General features: G+C 39.0%; 1 protein-coding gene across 1 annotated transcript in view; it reads left to right on the plus strand.

The window, feature by feature from the left end:
* Window positions 1-15,647, plus strand: part of LOC120558406 (complement receptor type 2-like) — a 153,770-nt gene that overhangs the window by 123,756 nt on the left and 14,367 nt on the right. The window lies entirely within an intron of this gene.

Here is a 15,647-nt window from a genome sequence, read left to right on the forward strand (position 1 = left end):
TCCAAGCTAGAGAAGATGAGGGCTACATTGCAAGGTTCCACCACTAAATTCTACAAAATATGGAATCCTTTTCTTGAACATCTGAAATCAATTCAGTTCCCCGCTGCCAGTTCCCCTCTGCCAATATGTAATCTGTATTGTACACTTCTAGATGTGTGTAGTTTATGTGTACTATAAGTAAGTGGAAATAACATTTAATGTACACTTCCTGCAGGATCATGTCATTCACAAAGGCCTCTTTTTGTTTGATTTTGCTTTGTTTTGTTTTGTATTTTGTTTTTCTTTAATTGTAATCTGTACTGTGTCAATAAGTTTGTGCGCATGTGTAAGTGTATTGAAGTCCGAAAATTTGACCCAGAATTTAAACAATGAGTTTCAATGAGTTATGCTTATTGGGTCTTATGATTCTAATGTTGTCATTTGTAAGACATTCTGTGCATTGATATTGTCATTGTATACTATCAGCTTGAAAAGAAAACCAATAAAAATAATTTACAAAAAAAAAGTAATTATAGTACGTATGTAGAAGAAAGTCATAGTATAGTATGTCGAAGAAAGTCATAGTATAGTATGCTGAAAAAAGTCTAAAAAGTCACAAAATAGTCATAGTATAGCATGTGGAAAAAAGTCACAAAAGAAGTCATAGTATAGTATGTTGAAGAAAGTCCCACAAACGTCATAGTAAAGTATGTTGAAAAAAGTCTTTGTAAAGTATGTCGAAGATTGTCAACAAAAGTCATAACATAGTATGTCAAAAAAAGTCATGAAAAGTCAAAGTATAGTATGTCGAAAAAAGTCATAGTATCGTATGTCAAAAAAGTGATAAAAAGTCATAGTATATTATGTCGAAAAAAGTCTTAGTATAGTATGTTGAAGAAAGCCACAAAACGTCATAGTATATAAGTCGAAAAAAGTCATAGTTTAGTATGTTGAAGAAAGTCAGAAAACGTCATAGTATAGTATGTATAGTAAAGTACAGTACAGTATGTCGAAAGAAAGTCACAAAAATGTCATAGTATAGTATGTATAGTATAGTATGTCGAAAAAAGTCTTACTATAGTATGTCCAAAAAAGTCATAGTATAGTAGTCAAAAAAGTCACAGTATAGTAGGCTATATCCAAAAAAGTCTTACTATAGTATGTCGAAAAAAGTCATAAAAAAAGCACAGCCTGGCGCAGCTACCAGAAGACTTACACATTTCAGACAGGTTGCTCACGTCACATCAGTCAGTTTGAGGCTGCGCAGTACGCTCAGCCATCACCGGAAGAGTGCTTCTAATTGACTTCACTGGTTTCCGTCGAAGTATATGGCGTCGCTGCGTCCATTTATTTTACTGTCTATGTGTATGCCACCATGGTGACTGACTCAGCAGAGTAAAGTCAGCCATAGTTAACGGTTACACTTCCTTGAAAGGTTTTCAAAATACACCTCCTCTCTGTTGTAAAGAGAAAGGAAACAGTATATTTAGGGAGGGGTCTGTGTTAAATGAATATCCTCCATTCTGTTGTGTTTTTTGCCCAGAAATGTAATTTTCTCTGCATGTATCAATAAAGTAGGCTACTATAGCACATAGCATACAAAATTTAATATGCTGGTCTTTTAAATAGACTACACAAAACATTGGCTATTTTGAAAATTATGAAGGCTAACAGATGAATTTAGTTGTGCATTACACCAAAAAAGTTGAATAAAACCCAAAGACGAATGCTAATTATAGCCTACAGAAGACTCCCTGACATTCAATGAACTGTAGACTGTCTACCATGCAACACAACGTAACATAATAATTTGATATCTGTTTTCATTTATTCCTATATATAATTTTTGATTTGAGTACTTACATGTTATTATGTTTACTTACAATAATCTATGTTCTTCATATGACAATTTTCTTATTTTGAAGGCAAAATCTTTTAATTTCCGGTCTAACAGTTATCTGTGTTTCACTTGACGGAGATTTGTCCATGGATTTGTCACATGGGCGAGTCCATCAGAGGGGTAAGTGTCAAAAAAGAAAGCACCTTGCGCGTGCGCATATCGGATCGTGCAGGCAGCACAGATGGCATGTACCCACATTATATGTAGCCTACTTTTATTAAATATATTCATTTCATGCTACTTTGTACTTCTATTCTATAGGTGACGTGATCCATGTTTTTTCCCGTCAATATTCAGTTTCCTTGGGGTTAACAGCATGTGGTAAAGTTGGTGATTTTCGGCTCAGGAAAGGATATGCGTCACTGATTACCGAAATGGCCACGCCTGTTTCCGACAACAAGCTGTAGCCGTCAGGAACAGCCCACATTCACCATTGTGGATTAGCAGCAGCCGGTGATTCTTCGCATTTGGTTGGGTAAGTCAAAACACTGTTCCTATGCTTGAACAAACTGACGGTTACACCGCAAAAACAAACCGAAAACAGAACGGCGTTACCATTTGAACGTCGACGACTAAAACAATATATTATTAACGTTTGTTGATGGCAGTGTTTCCCACAGATAGGAAGCAACTTGTGGCGGTGGGTGGGTGTCGCCCCATGTCACCGGGGGGCGTGGTGTATCAAAAACTGAGAAGGACACGAAGTTAGATGCTGACATCCTCCTTTCCTACTTCAATGCCTAACGAATCTATGGGCGTTTCCCAATATGTGTTCTTCTATTAGGCTCGTTCGAGATGAACTGCGCCTCGCCTGTAAAGTAGACGAGAGCAGGCGGCAGCAGCCGGGGGCGGTGACAAAAGTCCGCTCTCAAGTCGGACAGTTTACCAGCTGACTCCAGCACATTGACATTTGTATATATATAGCCTTCAGGCTGAACAGGAAGTGACACAAACACTGTGGTCCGTTCGGGTCCGATTCCGATTTAATAAAATGTTATCAGACCCATATATCTGCTCCTACACAGATCTCCAGTTGATTTTATTATAGCAGAGTAGCTGTCAAAATTCACTACATGCGATCTGTTGCTGATTTTAATTACCAACAGACTGTAGATGATCCGTAATCTGAACAGATTTAGTCTCTCTGACTTCGAAACATAACTATCAACCTCACAACATGTGTTCTGTACAGAATAAGCTTTTAAATCAGACAAATCACAGTTAAAATCCCTCCGATTGAAAATCAATAAAAAGTTTAGCTAAATGTGTCTCTTTCACCCGATTGTCGTTGAGAAACCTCAGATTTGATTGTAGTTTTTGCAAGTCCAACATGGGTTATAGGTCGAAAGTTGAATGAACGAGTACTTATGACCTTTTGATTTCTTACAGGGGGAGTCGTTGTTGCCCATAACACGCTAGCATTCTGCTAATGAATGCTGATTGGTCAGTGAAGGTCTGATTACGCTCGGAGATCCCGCTTGACGGCATCCGAAGCAGAGCCTGAATGTCAGAGTGAATATTTCGGCGTGGTCTTTAAAACATCAGCAAACCTCTTTCTAGCACGTGTATTAACAGGGAGAGCCGAACCTGTTTGCTGTGTTGTCGATGCCTCGAGAGAAAAAAGGAAGCGACTCAGAGCTTGCCGTAAAGCAGTATCTCTGGCTGTGTATGTGTATGACGTCATTGACATTTTAAAAGGCTTTTTAGAACAAAAAAACGACTTTAAAAAAATCTAACACCCAGCAGTGTGTATTTTCTTAGCCTCCCCTTTCGAATGCAACATTCAAATTACTAGACAAAAAATGATATCCTGAGAAAAGTGGATTTTGAGGGGTATAGCTCCATAGAGCCCCATTCATTCTGCACTGGCCTGTGAGACTTGGAACTCTGGTGGAACTGCAACCAGTTCAGAAGCTGGAAGTAACGAGGGAGTGGAACTTCTTGATATATTAGAAGTTCTTTGCTGCGTCTCAGAACTGCGGCCGCCTTGGTCTCGTGAGATTATCGTTGCCCACGTGTGCATGACGTCAGAGCAAGTCGGGATCAAGTCGGACACAAATCTAACCGGGGGCCGAGTGAGTAGACGCTTTCTACCGATCTCTGCAAAGAAAAGTTTTGGAAACTGTAAAACTAAATTTATTATCTCGCCAAGCACTACTTTTTTTCTCAGAAATACTACAGCACTCGTAAGACGTATTATTGAGCAATGCCAAACCAACGCGACAGGAAAAGAGGCCAAGAGAGCGCCGGACTGAAGCTAAATCCAAATGCTAGCAACATTACTCCTAAGGCTGGCAATGCTCTAGTTGACAATTGTCACGATTATACCTCCACTCTCCTGCCTCTTGCCACTGCGGAAGACTTTATGGATGAATTTCCACCTCTTCCCATCACTCCCAGTAAGTCGCCAGCACCGAAGAAAATGTTGTACGCAACCGGATCTGAACAAACCAACACCAACGATATCATAGCCAGCCTCTCAGCACTGATAAACACGAGGTCAGACAACATTGAAAGCATGGTCAGTGCCAATGCACTTAAAATTGAAGGTCTTAAAAAGACAATTGACTTTGTGTGTGCAGAAATCAAGGATGTAAAAAGCAAAGTGTGTACACTCGAGGTGAAAATGGCAAAAGAAGAAAAACGAGTAGACACTTGTCGGCAAATGGTCTCGGAGTTAGAGAGATACTCCAGGAGATGGAACCTTAGACTTTACGGAGTCGAAGAATCAGAAAAGGAAAACATACGAAAGAAGGCCATCGAGGTCTGTCAGGCTGTTCTGCCGGAGGAAAAGAACAGGCTGGCTGACGCTATCGACACCGTACATCGGCTCGGCATTAAGCGGCAGAATGACAACAAACCCAGAGGCATCATCATCCAATTCATTGCACGTGTCTGCAGAGACGCCGTGTGGAAAGCTGCGAAGATGTCAACGCACCTGCGCGACAACGGATTAAGATTTGCGGAGGATCTCTCTAAAGAAGACCGAGAACGAAGGAGCAAACTTTGGCCAGCGATAAAAAAAGCTCGAGAGGAGGGCAAACCAGCCTTCTTCATTGGTGGTCGCGGATTTGTCAACGGTTCAGAAGTCCCTCTGCCCACCTAAGAAACAGTCTCGCCTGCTACCTGTTAACACAAGGACACCCACTGGTTTGATCTGCACTACACTCAAAGTTGATATTGTCATATTTTTTTGTTGGTCTGTTTGTAGGACTTTACAAAGCACTTTAATTTACAAAACCACTGCCTTTTCTATTATATGTTCTGTTCTTTTAGTCCGTTTAATGAACGAGGCAGCTGATTGGGAATGCTGTGCTTTTTAGTTGGCCGGAACTATATCCTTTTCTCCTTACCGTACTTTTTTATTTTTTATATGAAGCAGCACTCGGTCCCCTTATCCAGTATTACCCTTCTAACCAATTGGTTATTGATCGCTTTCTAGTTTACTCCTTGTTCGTGTTCGTTAATAACTTTGTCTTTATCTATTGTTTCTTTAAATGCTAGGGGACTAAGACAGATTTGTAAAAGGAAAGCCTTATTTTTATTTGCCAAACAACTTCGTACAGATTTTTGTTTTTTTTCAAGAAAGTCATTCCACATCTGCTGATGTCAATTTTTGGAAATCTCAATGGGGTAACAATATCTGGTTCTCTCAGGGCTCAGAAAGATCTGCTGGAGTAACCACGCTCAAAAATACTTTCTCAGGTGATGTCTTACACTCAGACTGTGACCCCCTAGGGCACTACGTATGTCTTATTATTAGAGTTGACAACATTTCTAGCATTGTTATTAATATTTACGGTTACAATAACAAACTTGAGAATGATAAATTACTTGATTCTATAGAAGAAAGAATTACATTTTGGCTCACCAGATACCCAAACTCTATTCTTTTAATTGGTGGAGACTTTAATATTGCCCTAGATAATGCTATTGACAGGTGGCCCCCTGGGTGGTCTTCCTCCATCAGCACAAACCTTAAAAGATTTATGGGAAGATTTAGCATTGTAGATGTATGGAGAGAGAAATTTCCTGATGAAAGATCCTTTACTTGGAGCAACAGGTCAGGATCCAGCCAGTCTCGCATAGATTTTTGGTTATTATCCAATAACCTTGAAAAAAATAAAGTTACAGTAACTATCCATGCCACACCCCTTACTGACCATAGAGCAATTCATATAAACATCCACTTTAGTGTATCTAATACATTCCATAGATCGTGCTACTGGAAATTAAACAATTCCCTGTTAAAACATGAAAAGGTTAAGATTGAAATGATTAGGTTAATTACTCATTATTACAACAAGGCTAAAAAGGAAAAATCCTACAACACTAACTGGGAACTGCTTAAGTTCGAGTCAGGAAAATTTTTGAGACAGTATGGAACCTTTGTTGCTAAAACCAAAAGAGCAGAAGAAGATGAAGTCATAAATACAATTTCATCATTTTATCAGAGACCACCGAGGAAGTTTCAGAGGAGGATAGACTACTTCTCTTACAACTCCAAAACAAATTGGACGAATTATATCGACAAAAAGCAGAAGGAGCCTTTGTAAGGTCTAGGAAAAGATGGCTGGAGGAGGGGGAGCAAAATTCTGCTTACTTTTTCCGTCTTGAAAGCTACCGACCTAAATTCAATTCCATCCATAGTTTAAATATTAATGGGATCGTTACTGATGATGCTAAATTAATTGCAAATCTTTGTTCCAAATTCTATAGCAACTTATACAGCTCCAAGTATAATAAAGAAGCTACGTCTCATTTTCTTAACTCCTTAAATAATGTAAGAAAGATTGATGTGGCAGACAAAGATTATTGTGACACCCCGCTTACATTGGCAGAGGTCGCTGATTCGGTTGCTCAACTTAAAAACAATAAATCCCCCGGCACTGACGGATTAACTGCAGAACTTTATAAAGCGTTCTCAGAGCATTTGGCCCCTTTTTTACTACAGGTTTTTACGGAGAGTATAGAGAATGATTCCCTCCCTCCTAGCCTCACTCAAGGGCTGGTCACACTGATTCCCAAGCCTAAAAAAGATCCGCTCCTTATTGACAACTGGAGACCTATTTGTCTGCTTAACAATGATTACAAAATTATGGCATCAATTTTTGCCAGAAGAATTAAAGAAACTCTTGACACAATTATAGATGAGACACAATCAGGCTTTATGAGAAACAGACATATTTCTAATAATATTAGACTAGTATTAGATATTCTTGACTACTCTGACTTAATATCTGAAGATAGCTTCATCCTCTTCTTAGACTTCTATAAGGCCTTTGATACAATAGAACACCAATTTATTTTTCTATCCTTAGAGAAATTTGGTTTTGGTCACTTTTTCCGCAAAGCAGTTCAAACCTTATATGTTAATGGAAATAGCTCTATAAAACTGAAAAATGGAACTTCCCCTAGATTTAATCTGGAACGGGGTATTCGTCAGGGATGCCCAATTTCCCCTTATTTGTTTTTACTTTGTACACAAATTCTCACAACTTATGTATGTAATAGTACTATACAAGGAATCTCTATTGCAGGTAGGGATATCATCATCAGTCAGCTTGCTGATGATACCACAATCTTTTTAAAAAATGCAAGCCAGATACCTGTTGCTATTCAAGTAATTAAGCAGTTTTCAGAGGCCTCTGGTTTATGCCTAAATATTAATAAATGTGAGCTGTTTCCTTTAAAAGACTGTAATATACAAACTATTTGCAACATTCCGATCAAGAAAGAAGTTACATACTTGGGTATTATTATCACTAAAGATCAGAAAATGAGATGTCCGTTAAATTTCTCTCCAATCATTAAAAAAACTCAGAACAAACTGAACCAGTGGTTGCAAAGGGACTTATCTCTAAAAGGCAGAGTGCTGCTTACCAAGGCTGAAGGAATATCTAGGCTTACATACGCTGCTCTCTCGTTACACTTGGATAGTAAAATCTGTAAAGACATTGATAGGATGCTTTTTGACTTCATTTGGAAAAACCGTATCCATTATATCAAAAAAAGTGTTGTTATGAATAAATATGAATTTGGTGGGCTAAATTTTTTGGACTTCAATACTCTAAATAATACCTTTAAGATTAATTGGACTAAGCATTTTCTTAAAAACCCTTTCTCGATTTGGAATTTTATTCCCCATTACATATTCTCTCGTTTTGGTGGTCTGGGCTTTATTTTGAATTGTAACTACAATGTCGACAAAGTTCCTGTAAAACTGTCGACTTTTCACAAGCAGGTCGTCTTAGCTTGGTCTCTTATTTACAAACATAATTTCTCACCTCACAGGTATCTAATTTGGAATAACAGAGATATTTTATATAAGAACAAGTCACTTTATTTTGAGAATTGGGTACGCAATCAGATTCTGCTGGTGGACCAACTGTTTAATGTAGAGGGGCGACTTTTCTCCTATAGAGAATTTTTATCAACATATAACATTCCAGTTACACCGAAAGAATTCACAATTGTATTTGATGCCATTCCTTCAGGCACAATCATGCTTTTTAAGTATACTGGCAGACTTCCACCTACTGTCTCCCTCCCTGATGTGGCTGAATCACCAGTTGGAAGAATCTGTTTTTCAAACAACAAAAAGGCTGTTAAAACTGTCAACATATGGTCCTCTTTCTCTTTATAATGACCTATAAGCTTCCCCTAGCAATTTTGTTTTTTATAATGTTTATCATTTTCCTTGTTGTATGTTATGTACATGTTGGCTATTCACATGTGATTTGTACCCTTTTTTGCAATAAAAAAACAAAAAACAAAAAAAAACACAAATCTAACCGGCATGCATTGGGCGCCGATCGCCGGTGATCGATTCTGCGCAGATCTGGTTCATCTCGAACGAGCCTACTGACTTGTGTGCTTGTGTCCCTGTGAAACGTCATCTCGTGTTGCCAAAGTACTGTCCCAATACACAAGTTCGCATTTCGCCAACAACAGTTAAAATTCCCGGATGTATTCTTGACACGCCCATTTACCGAGGATACATCGGTTGGTAACTTGTATGAACTTCGCAGCACCTGTATCCCAACATTTATTTCGGCATTCAATGATGGCTGGATTTCCAGTACATAGACAGCCCAAAAACGGGACAATTTTAACAATTTTCGCCATCTTATTCATCACTAAATTCACTTCTGAGAACATTTTAGGCAAGAAATGAACGGTTTATATTTCGAATATAGGCAGTCTTGCGAAAATCATTGCCGAATTGACAATTTGCTCCAAAGTGTTCGGAGTTTTCGGAGCTCCATAAAATGACGCGGCGGCCAGCTTGCGCCTGCCGGGGCCGCCTGCTCGGCGCTCGAACAGTCACACTCGGAGATTCCGCTGTAAGACGGAGGTCTTTTAGACCGGTCCTGTAAATAAGAGGCTTTTATTTCGCCGTTTCGGATCGTTTGTTTAAATATCACAACACATGTGGTTAACTGTCTTTTCGGAGTTAAGCACACACACACACACACACACACACACACACACACACACACACACACAGCGCAGCAGGCAGAGGAGAAGTATACCATAGATGGACTGTATATTATTAGGCTAGTCTATGAGATATACCCGTTTCTTTTCGGGAGACTTGTTTAAATTATGCCATAGGCTATAGCCTACATTATATTTTGTATTTAGTTCATATTTTTTTGTTTTTACATATTATTTTTTTTTTTTTTTTTTTTTTTTTTTTTTTTTTTTTTCTAATAGGAACACATAGGACACACCAGTGCACATGTCTATTTATTTGTTTAATTTAAACTGACTTAAAATGATATGCTAATAATGGTAGGGATCACGTTCCACTCTTTTGAATAAGTAAGGGGTGTTTGAGCTAAACCATAAACAATAAAATTAAAGCTCAATTTAGTTTTATTTTTCAATATTATTGCAATAGTTGTAGCATTATGAGGTTTTCTTGTCCGGAGATTGTTTTAATACAAAGTGGTTATATTGTTGTGGTTTTTATTTCTAGCTGGTATTTTGGAGCCCTGCAGGTAGCCTCTGTGCTGGGAGTGTTGAGCAATAACAGGAAGAACACATCGTCTCAAACTGTTAACAGCGTTTTCTGTGCTTGTGAACTTGCGAGTTAATTCTTCCAAGAACAACCAGCAAGAACGTTCTCCCCAAGAACACAAGTCCGTACTTTGCATTCTTGGTATTGAGAAACGCCCATTGTCTTTCTCTCCCCTGTCTTTCACTGGTTGAAGCCTGAAAATATTGTAAACTAACACTGGTCGGACTGTTGATCTCTGTTTCAGACTGATCTGGTCCTTATCCTCAACGCGTGCCTTTTTCAGTTGCGGAAAATACTTTTCAATACTCATCTGGATTGAAGCAGCAAACATTCAGTGTAAGAGTAAAACATGACCAAACATCATTTATAATACTTTTATTTGATTCACAGCTGCTACATAGGCCTATAGTGTTTTTACCTATATCTATGGTTTTGACCTCGACAACCCAACAGCATTTTACTGCAAACTTGCAACAAGTTAACTTTCTAAAGCGGGCGCAATCGCTTGTTTGGTAAGAGTCGGGTCGGTGATTGTGAATGTGTGATTGTGTAAAGGTGTTCACGAGATGGATACCAACCTTTCATGAACTTGTGAATGTCTCTCCCATGTAGTGAAAATAGGACAAGGGGTCATAAATCCCAAACTATTTTGTTTTTAATTAAAGAAAAATCTATACAAATGTATACACATGTAATAACCACACAACACATGTCACACATGCCATTTAAGACCCTTAGAAAGGTATAATGTGCAATTTCAGTTCAGACCATCCCATAAAACGTTTACAAACAATCAATTGAAAGTGAAAGTACCAAACATTGTTAGTTCTGAGGGCCATCCTTCTTTTATTCACAAACAAACAGTTATAATGCAAATAACGCAGGGCTCCAGACTGCGACCAAATGGTCGCATTTTGCGACCAAAATTTGAGAGTGTGCGACAGAATTTTACATCCAGTCGCACATGTGCGACCAGTAAATTTGCCCCCTTTTTTACACGTTAAACGTTGAAATTTCGGTACCTGAGAGCGCGTAAGCGCAAGCTTATCTGTCCTCTCTGAAAAATGACAGAGAGCGGTGCTCCGACACAAACACACACACTCGCACACACGCAGAGCTGCAGACGATGCAAACTACGTCGGCTCTGCAGTTTTGTTGAAGTCACAGTGAGTCACGGAAATGCCGATTAAAGTGGTTTCAAGTGTGGTTACAGTTTTTCATAACTTCACGAAGACAGCGTTTGCTGCGATATGATATGTAGGCCTATGGCGAGCCGAAAGCGGTCGCGGTCGCGGTGCTATTGAAGTTACACTACCTCGGAGACGAGCAGCCAGGCACAACAGTGGTTTCTGTGCCCTGGTGACTGACTGACAGGCTGAGGTTGTAAGGCAAGGCAACTTTATTTCTACAGCAACAAGGCAATTCAAAGTGCTTTACATGAAACATTAAAGAGCAATTAAAATCGCTCATGATGAAAATAACTTCAGCAATAACGTCACGACAGCGATGAGGCTGTCAGTTTATCTTATATGTTGTATCTTCAAAAGTGACACTGAATTGGAAACAGCACATTGTAATTTCTGCATCTATTATCAAAGTATTTATTAGTAATACAGTGGAAATTAGTAGAAATGTGAATATTTGGTTAGCATGTTGATTTACGGTGTGTGCCCCTACATTTTCTGGTAGTGCCCCTAACATTTTCAGTTGGGGGCCACTGTGCTCCTAGTGAAAAAAGTTAGTCTGGAGCCCTGAAACGTGTTTTGACTCCATAAATGGGTTAGATCAGGGGTCACCAACACGGTGCCCGCAGGCACCAGGTAGCCCCCAAGGACCACATGAGTAGCCCTCAGGCCTGTTCTAAAAATGAAAATTGAATAATGATATTATCTGTTTCCCACCTTGTTAAGTAATTGTTGATAATTTAATGTGAGAAATCATTAACATGATCAGTGTCTTCACATAGATGAGTATCATTAATCATTAATAATCATATATAACTAAAGGCAAACTGAGCAAATTTGTTATTTCAGAAGAGTGATCAAACTGGTAGCCCTTCGTATGACTCAATACCCATGAAGTAGCTCTCAGTTTAAAAAAGGTTGGTGACCCCTGGGTTAGACCCTAATGTTCACAGCCCAGACTAGCAGCTAGCTTCTACACACCTAAGTAGCCCGTATGAGCTAATTAGATGTACTGTATGTGAATTAATTTAGCCAGTGTCCTACATACGTTATCCTATGGGTTGCTAGTGCTAGACACAACTTGTTTTGCTAATTGGCAATTTGCTATTAGTCATGAAAACTTTGTACCAATGCACAAATACTTACCAAAACGTGCTTCCGCAGATTAGATGTGGAGTTATTGAATGCTGCCAGTTCAGTCACCTTTGGCAGGCACATCTGGCATTGCACGATGATACTATTGCCCCTCAAGAATTGAAATGAAAAACAGTTCAAATTTCAAATGTGGCCAAGGATTTTCGTCGTTTTGGGCAGCACAATTCAATGTTTCAGCTAGCATTTCTACTGAAACCTGATCCACCTCCATCTCATTCTCAATCTCCTACAGAAAGACTTGGCGCCATTCGTCACTGTAGTGGTTCCGGGCACGATTTATTTATTTTTTCTTCCTTTCGGTTTTCGTTAGTCAAAGTTTTTTTTTTTTTTTTTTTTTTACTCCGTAACGGATGGGATTTGTAATGTAGCGAAAGACAATACTTAACTCAAAACGTAATCAAGTACATTTTAAATTACCGATCTTAAAAACTACTTGAAAAATACAAAATACACAACAAAACTACTCAATACAGTAACGTGAGTAAATGTATTTCATTACTTTCCACCTCTGATTTTTATAATGTTCTGAGAATGAGCTAAATTAAACACTTGGCTGAACACAATTTAACGCATTTCCCCACCCTGAGTATCTACCACTATTGTCGGTATAGATCTATTAATATATAGATATATAAATGGAAGTTATGTTAGTTTAACCGTGATGCGTTACCGCCCACAGTCTGTTTTTAATGAAGGAAGATGGAGGCAGCAACATACGCCATGAAGCGTTAGTAGTTTTACGGGCTGACATGTTACTGATATTGGTATATTTGTATTTCTCTTTGTAAAAAATATACCGAATTTACCAGGCAAACCTGTCGCTACAGACGAGATGTGAAATAACTCGGTAAGATTAGGCACATAAACAGTTCCACGCTAGTTAGTTAATATTGATATAGTTTGAATGGGGTTTGGCGTGTTGTTTTCTTAGGCAGCTAAGGACTGGACTAAGCATATTTTACTAACAAAGATCGAATTTGAACCAGTATATATACATTATTTGAGACTGAATATTTATCGTTATTTGTGGTTTAATGTGTTTCGCGGAGTTGGCTCTGCTTGAATGGAATCGGCGCGAGTATGAACCATATTAACTAAGTTAACACTCTGACTGTTTTGCTTACATTTGCGTTTCTCTTTGCCAGAAAGCTCCCAGACTTCAGTCAGACTTGGCAGACTCCATCATGTTTGTCACTTACTTCCTACTGCTGAGCAGTCTTGGCCATGTCATTACAACTCAAGGTGAGTGGCAAATAGGGTTGGGTACCGAAACCCGGTTCAACTATGGAACCGGTTCCTACGCAAACAGTAGTATTCGGACCGGATTAGAACGCAAATTTCGGTTCCGACTGAAATATTTTCCCTCTGTCGCTCCGGACAGCGGCAGACTCTTTTTTATATTTTTTTTCTTTCTCCCTTTTCTGCCGAGTGGCGCACATGCCCGCTCGCGGTGTGAAGCGCGTGTCTGCACTATTCTCAGACAAGCACTCTACAATCATTGCTGATAGACTGCTTTTTGTACACGCTCCGAAATGGACGTAAAAATATCACACTTTCTCTGTCTACCGTTAGCTAGCTACCGTAAATGTAGGCTACTTTTAAAATGGCATATTTTCCCTCTGGGCTCACCAAAACAGACATACAGTTGAAACCAGATATTTGCATACACTTAAAAAAAAACCACAAAAACATTTATTTCTTTACTGTCATACATTAAATCAGATTAAACTTTTTCTGTTTTAGATCAATACATATTAACATATTTTTTGCATTTGTTAAATGTCGGAATCGAGCGACGGAGAATTTTTATGTATTTGTTTTTATCACTTTGATCAAAGTCAGAAGTATACATACACTTCCTTAGTATTTGGTAGAATTGCCCCTGAAACTGTTTCACTTGGGCCAAACGTTTTGGGTATCCTTCCACTAGCTTTCTACAATAGTTTGCTGGAATTTTGGCCCACTCCTCCTTGACAGAACTGGTGTAACTGGGTCAGGTTTGTAGGCCTTCTTGCTCGCACTCGCCTTTTCAGTGCCGCCCACAGATGTTCTATGGGATTGAGATCAGGGCTTTGTGATGGCCACTCAAATACCTTGACTTTGTTGTCCTTAAGCCACTTTGTAACTAATTTGGAGGTATGCTTGGGGTCATTGTCCATTTGGAAGACCTATTTGCGCCCAAGCTTTAACTTCCTGGCTGCGGTCTTCAGATGTTGCTTCAATATATCCACAACATTTTCTTTTCTCATGATGCCATCTATTTTGTGAAGTTCACCAGTCCCTTATGCAGCAAAGCAGCCCCACAACATTATACTACCACCCCCATACTTCACAGTTGGGATGGTGTTCTGAGGCTTCAAAGCTTTGCCCTTTTTCCTCCAAATACACCGTTTATCATTATGGCCGAACAGTTCAATTTTTGTTTCGTCAGACCACAGGACTTGTCTCCAGAAATTAAGATTTTTGTCCCCATGTGCAGTTGCAAACTGTAGTCTGGCTTTTTTATGGTGGTTTTGAAGTAATGGCTTTCTTCTCCCAGAGTAACCTTTTAGCTCATGGTGGTACAGGACTCGTTTACTGTGGAAAATGACACTGTCTTACCAGTTTCAGCTAGCATCTTCACAAGGTCTTTTGCTGTTGTCCTGGGATTGATTCGCACATTTCGCACCAAAAAACGTTCCTCTCTGGGACTCCGAATCCGTCTCCTTCCTGAGCGGTATGATGGTTGTACATTCCCATGTTTTTTATACTTGCGTATTATTGTCTGAACAGATGAACGTGGGACCTTCAGGCATCTGGAAATTGCACCTAAGGATGAGCCACACTTGTGGAGGTCCACAATTCTTTTCCTGATGTCTTGGTTGATTTCTCTTGATTTTCCCATGATGTCAAAGAAAGAGGCTCTGTGTTTGAGGTGTGCCTTTATATGCATCCACAGTTCTGTCAAGAGGAGTGGGCCAAAATTCCAGCAAACTATTGTAGAAAGCTTGTGGAAGGATACCCAAAACGTTTGTCCCAAGTGAAACCGTTTCAGGGGCAATTCTACCAAATACTAAGGAAGTGTATGTATTCTTCTGACTTTGATGAAAGTGATAAAAAAATTACATAAAAATTCTCCCTCGCTCGATACTGACATTTAACAAATGCAAAAAATATGTTAATATGTATTGATCTAAAACAGAAAAAGTTTACTCTGATTTAATGTATGACAGTAAAGAAATAAATGTTATTGTGTTTTTTTTTTTTTAAGTGTATGTAAATATCTGGTTTCAACTGTAAATGCATATTAACCGTTCACTGACTGCACGTGATCGCTAGTAAACATATTACACTTGCTCTGCTAGTCTATCGTACACTGTAGCCTGGTGGTGGGGGAGGCAGGACAGCCTCCCCAAATTGTCTG

Source organism: Perca fluviatilis, chromosome 5 (assembly GCF_010015445.1).
Source record: "Perca fluviatilis chromosome 5, GENO_Pfluv_1.0, whole genome shotgun sequence".
NCBI classification, from domain to species: domain Eukaryota; kingdom Metazoa; phylum Chordata; class Actinopteri; order Perciformes; family Percidae; genus Perca; species Perca fluviatilis.